Below are 6,291 nucleotides of genomic sequence, written 5' to 3'. Positions count from 1 at the left end.
TTCCTTAACTCTTTCTTGCTTCACATACAGATGGCTTGAGGAGGTACAGGGGAGATGCAGGTCTAATAAACAGAATAGAATATCTGCGCCAGGTGTGTTTCTCTGCATTGGTGTCCCATCACAGGCCCACCAGTGTATGTGTGATCTTTGACTCCTGCCAGTTCACAAGCAGGAGGCCAGGAAACGGTTTCAGCCTATCAACCACTGAGGAGATAAAGCCTTTGTATAAGGAATGAGGAAGCAATGAACACATTCAGCCTATCACAGGAGTAGCCCTGAGTGTTCCGAATTATAATTTCTTCATGTCACTGTATGTTATTGAGCCCAAGTAGCTCGCCGTGATCGTATAGTGGTTAGTACTCTGCGTTGTGGCCGCAGCAACCTCGGTTCGAATCCGAGTCACGGCATTGTGGTTGGAAATGTCACGGCAGTTGGGTTTTCCTTTACAGAATTCCCAAATGTACCAGTTTGTTTTTGTAAAATGTCTATTAAAAACAGATCCTTTTCAATATTTAAACGATCTAACGACAAATTATTTAAACACACATGATTATGAGATGTAGGTATACTGTACTTACTGACATAAATTATCGTTCTTGAACATATTTGCGGTAAGGGGAGCGGAGCTCTCCCCCAGGCCAATCAGAATGCAGATGAATGCAGTTGCAGTTGAGTGACCTGTGTTGTGGCTGTCTACAGGGAATGCACATATGTAGCTGTCTCGCAGCCCAATCCAGACGTCAATTGAAGACAGGTTTTCATGCAAATAGAGCAGTAAGTGCAGAGAAATGCTAACTCTCTAAAAATGGCATTTATACAATAGTAAGAAAAAATCCAACCTCACCAGTAGATAGGATTTATCAATAAATAAATAAAGCTTCTCCTCTCTGATATGGAATTACCCCCCAAAAAGTATAAGGGAATACCCAATGCTAACCTATGAGAGGGGCAGACCTCACAGTAGTGAAAAATGTAATAGACTGTTTGATACTACTAGGACATACAAACTACCACAGTACATGTCTTACCTTTTACTTACATAGCATGATGCCTCTAGGACTACCTAGGGCCTACCTTAGGGGTTACTGATATGTAATAAAATTGGAGTTTAAGGCTTGGCAAGTAGTTTTAAATGCCAAGTCGAAGTGGCAGTACACTGCAGCACAGGCACTGCAGTAGCAGGCTTGAGACAGGTTTTAAATGCTATTTCTTTGGGCGGCACAATCAGTCACTGGGTATATGGTATACCACTTTACAAGGGGCTTTCAAGTAAATGAAATCTGTCAGTCAGGTATACTCCAATTATACACATGATTAGGGAAGAAGCACGTGCACTTCAGCACTGATTAGTAGCAATAAAGTGATCAGAGTCCTAAGGCCAACAAAAAGATACAGCAAAATGCGGAGGTGAAAAGCAATAAGGTGGGGTTGGGACCACCTTAAGAATGCAAGGTCTAATAAAAAACGAACTAAGGATAACATGAGTAAAACATCAGGTTTCTCTATAGCATTTGGTGAGACAAGTGGGTCTTCTTTTATCTTCCATAAATGCAATCTTTCCCGGACCCCTTTATTATATAGCTCTTCAAGGAAAAAATATAAAGCACTTACAAAGGAGCCTCAAATACTCAAAGATGGTAGACTTCTGTAATATGGGCCATATTCTAAAAGCAGCACGAAAACAGAGTGCAATAGGGTCCAAAAAACTTGAGTGACCCATGAGAGTATGCATGCAAGCCTATGGTATTCCAAACTAGAGATATACGCATGCAATTTTTGTTTTTAGGAGAGAATGTGCCTGCTGAAAAAAACATTATTTTTAAAAAGTGCATTGCAGAATATCAGGAATTTGCTGTGGGACACCTTGAAAACTTGCATACAGATTATGTGCACACGCATCACAGTCAGTTGTAGTTGTCGAGTGGTTAAGGCGACGGACTAAAAAAGCCATCGGGGTCTCCCCGCGCAGGTTCGAATCCTGCCGACAACGAGAATGTTTTTAACATCGGCTACAATTTCAGAAGTTAACCTTTAGTATTTCTTCCATGTCAGTTTTATAAATAGGTGGCTTATTTTGGTGTCACTATTGCCATATCACATATTTATTATCGCTCCCCCTTTCATATCTTTGCTATAACTCTCGTCCTTCATTAGCGCTGGTGCAAACGCTTCAAATTATTATACCCTGGCTCTCTCGGTCATACCTGTGCATGCACTTGAAACTTACTTTACCAATAAAAGAAGCAAATAGAGAAATAAAATTAAAGTGCTAGCTGGATTAGGCAAACACACTTCATAAAACTGCATTTTCTTTTCTATTCTCCCCCGTGTTACAGGCTTAACTGCTCCCTGTGTAATTTCTCTTAACCTGCTGTTCCTGAAAGAGAATTTCATCTACAAGCTCTTTCTGTGTTTTTTCCTAGTCTTTTCTTTCCCTTTTCTTAGATTTGTAACTGTTCCTTTACGTGCTCTATTTAGGCGCCATTAATCTCATTTGAGCTCCTTGTACCTGCTGCTGTTTTCTCCACACCTCATACTGTCTTTTCCCTCTTTCTCTCTTTCTCTGCGGTTGGCGGCTACTTTCCAAAGCGTCTGATGCCCCAATGTTCCTTCGTCTTGTTGTCAGACGTGAATTTGAAAAGCAACAAAATTAACAAGCCTTTACCACTCACACATGGCAGAAGTTTATACTTTAATTCAATGAGCTAAGAAAAGTGTGTTGTGGGGCCCCTACGAGCCATGGTGCTTGCTTCATCATAATTAGGCATGCAGTCATTAGCCACAGCTCTGATTATGGGTCACTGAGGTTAGTTTCAATAATTCCTCAAAAACCTAACCATGCAGTCCCCCCTAACTGTGTAGTTATCTTGCTTTACTGCTGTTTGTGTGATTAGCTGGGAGGAGCTCACGGCAGCATCCTCCCAATAAAAGTGTAGATGGACCGTTCCTTAACTCTTTCTTGCTTCACATACAGATGGCTTGAGGAGGTACAGGGGAGATGCAGGTCTAATAGACAGAATAGAATATCTGCGCCAGGTGTGTTTCTCTGCATTGGTGTCCCATCACAGGCCCACCAGTGTATGTGTGATCTTTGACTCCTGCCAGTTCACAAGCAGGCGGCCAGGAAACGGTTTCATCCTATCCACCACTGAGGAGATAAAGCCTTTGTATAAGGAATGAGGAAGCAATGAACACATTCATCCTATCACAGGAGTAGCCCTGAGTGTTCCGAATTATAATTTCTCCATGTCACGGTACGTTATTGAGCCCAAGAAGCTCGCTGTGATCGTATAGTGGTTAGTACTCTGTGTTGTGGCCGCAGCAACCTCGGTTGGAATCCGAGACACGGCATTGTGGCTGGCAATGTCACGGCAGTTGGGTTTTTCCTTTACAGAATTCCCAAATGTACCAGTTGTTTTTGTAAAATGTCTATTAAAAACAGATCCTTTTAAATACTTTAACGATCTGACGACAAATTATTTAAACACATATGATTATAAGATGTAGGTATACTGTACTTACTGACATAAATTATCGTTCTTGAACATATTTGCGGTAAGGGGAGCGGAGCTCTCCCCCAGCCAATCAGATTGCAGATGAATGCAGTTGCAGTTGAGTGACCTGTGTTGTGGCTGTCTACAGGGAATGCACATATGTAGCTGTCTCGCAGCCCAATCCAGACGTCAATTGAAGACAGGTTTTCATGCAAATAGAGCAGTAAGTGCAGAGAAATGCTCACTCTCTAAAAATGGCATTTATACAATAGTTAGATTAAATCCAACCTCACCAGTAGATAGGATTTATCAATAAATAAATAAAGCTTCTCCTCTCTGATATGGAATTACCCCCCAAAAAGTATAAGGGAATACCCAATGCTAACCTATGAGAGGGGCAGACCTCACAGTAGTGAAAAATGTAATAGACTGTTTGATACTACTAGGACATACAAACTACCACAGTACATGTCTTACCTTTTACTTACATAGCATGATGCCCCTAGGACTACCTAGGGCCTACCTTAGGGGTTACTGATATGTAATAAAATTGGAGTTTAAGGCTTGGCAAGTAGTTTTAAATGCCAAGTCGAAGTGGCAGTACACTGCAGCACAGGCACTGCAGTAGCAGGCTTGAGACAGGTTTGAAATGCTATTTCTTTGGGCGGCACAATCGGTCACTGGGTATATGGTATACCACTTTACAAGGGGCTTTCAAGTAAATTAAATCTGTCAGTCAGGTATACTCCAATTATACACATGATTAGGGAAGAAGCACGTGCACCTCAGCACTGATTAGTAGCGATAAAGTGATCAGAGTCCTAAGGCCAACAAAAAGATACAGCAAAATGCGGAGGTGAAAAGCAATAAGGTGGGGTTGGGACCACCTTAAGAATGCAAGGTCTAACAAAAACGAACTAAGGATAACATGAGTAAAACATCAGGTTTCTCTACAGCATTTGGTGAGACAAGTGGGCCTTCTTTTATCTTCCATAAATGCAATCCTTCCCGGACCCCTTTATTATATAGCTCTTCAAGGAAAAAATATAAAGCACTTACAAAGGAGCCTCAAATACTCAAAGATGGTAGACTTCTGTAATATGGGCCATATACTAAAAGCAGCACGAAAACAGAGTGCAATAGGGTCCAAAAAACTTGAGTGACCCATGAGAGTATGCATGCAAGCCTATGGTATTCCAAACTAGAGATATACGCATAAAATTTTTGTTTTTAGGAGAGAATGTGCCTGCTGAAAAAAACATTATTTTTAAAAAGTGCATTGCAGAATATCAGGAATTTGCTGTGGGACACCTTGAAAACTTGCATACAATTATGTGCACATGCCTCACAGTCAGTTGTTGTGGCCGAGTGGTTAAGGCGATGGACTAGAAATCCATTGGGGTCTCCCCACGCAGGTTCGAATCCTGCCGACAACGAGAATCTTTTTAACATTGGCTACAATTTCAGAAGTTAACCTATAGTATTTCTTCCATGTCAGTTTTATAAATAGGTGGCTTATTTTGGTGTCACTATTGCCATATCACATATTTATTATCGCTCCCCCTTTCATATCTTTGCTATAACTCTCGTCCTTCATTAGCGTTGGTGCAAACGCTTCAAATTATTATACCCTGGCTCTCTCGGTCATACCTGTGCATGCACTTGAAACTTACTTTACCAATAAAAGAAGCAAATAGAGAAATAAAATAAAAGTGCTAGCTGGATTAGGCAAACACACTTCATAAAACTGCATTTTCTTTTCCATTCTCCCCCGTGTTACAAGCTTAACTGCTCCCTGTGTAATTTCTCTTAACCTGCTGTTCCTGGAAGAGAATTTCATCTACAAGCTCTTTCTGTGTTTTTTCCTAGTCTTTTCTTTCCCTTTTCTTAGATTTGTAACTGTTCCTTTACGTGCTCTATTTAGGCGCCATTAATCTCATTTGAGCTCCTTGTACCTGCTGCTGTTTTCTCCACACCTCATACTGTCTTTTCCCTCTTTCTCTGTTTCTCTGCGGTTGGTGGCTACTTTCCAAAGCGTCTGATGCCCCAATGTTCCTTCGTCTTGTTGTCAAACGTGAATTGGAAAAGCAACAAAATTAACAAGCCTTTACCACTCACACATGGCAGAAGTTTATACTTTAATTCAATGAGCTAAGAAAAGTGTGTTGTGGGGCCCCTACGAGCCATGGTGCTTGCTTCATCATAATTAGGCATGCAGTCATTAGCCACAGCTCTGATTATGGGTCACTGAGGTCAGTTTCAATAATTCCTCAAAAACCTAACCATGCAGTCCCCATTAACTGTGTAGTTATCTTGCTTTACTGCTGTTTGTGTGATTAGCTGGGAGGAGCTCACGGCAGCATCCTCCCAATAAAAGTGTAGATGGACCGTTCCTTAACTCTTTCTTGCTTCACATACAGATGGCTTGAGGAGGTACAGGGGAGATGCAGGTCTAATAAACAGAATAGAATATCTGCGCTAGGTGTGTTTCTCTGCATTGGTGTCCCATCACAGGCCCGCCAGTGTATGTGTGGACTTTGACTCCTGCCAGTTCACAAGCAGGCGGCCAGGAAACGGTTTCAGCCTATCAACCACTGAGGAGATAAAACCTTTGTATAAGGAATGAGGAAGCAATGAACACATTCAGCCTATCACAGGAGTAGCCCTGAGTGTTCCGAATTATAATTTCTTCATGTCACTGTACGTTATTGAGCCCAAGTAGCTCGCCGTGATCGTATAGTGGTTAGTACTCTGCGTTGTGGCCGCAGCAACCTCGGTTCGAATCCGAGTCATGGCG

At 41.7% G+C, this 6,291-nt stretch overlaps 3 non-coding genes across 3 annotated transcripts; all 3 read left to right on the top strand.

Annotated features, from left to right (window-relative positions):
• The first annotated feature begins 335 nt into the window (after positions 1–335).
• On the top strand, positions 336–407 carry TRNAH-GUG (transfer RNA histidin (anticodon GUG)). Its single transcript has one exon. It is a non-coding gene; the product is annotated as a tRNA-His (tRNA).
• Positions 408–4,848: 4,441 nt separating this feature from the next.
• Positions 4,849–4,930, top strand: TRNAS-AGA (transfer RNA serine (anticodon AGA)). The gene has a single exon. It is a non-coding gene; the product is annotated as a tRNA-Ser (tRNA).
• A 1,289-nt stretch (positions 4,931–6,219) lies between these two features.
• On the top strand, positions 6,220–6,291 carry TRNAH-GUG (transfer RNA histidin (anticodon GUG)). Its single transcript has one exon. It is a non-coding gene; the product is annotated as a tRNA-His (tRNA).

This window comes from Lissotriton vulgaris, chromosome 1_1 (assembly GCF_964263255.1).
Source record: "Lissotriton vulgaris chromosome 1_1, aLisVul1.2, whole genome shotgun sequence".
NCBI lineage: Eukaryota > Metazoa > Chordata > Amphibia > Caudata > Salamandridae > Lissotriton > Lissotriton vulgaris.
This window is presented reverse-complemented; position numbering and strand designations above follow the sequence as displayed.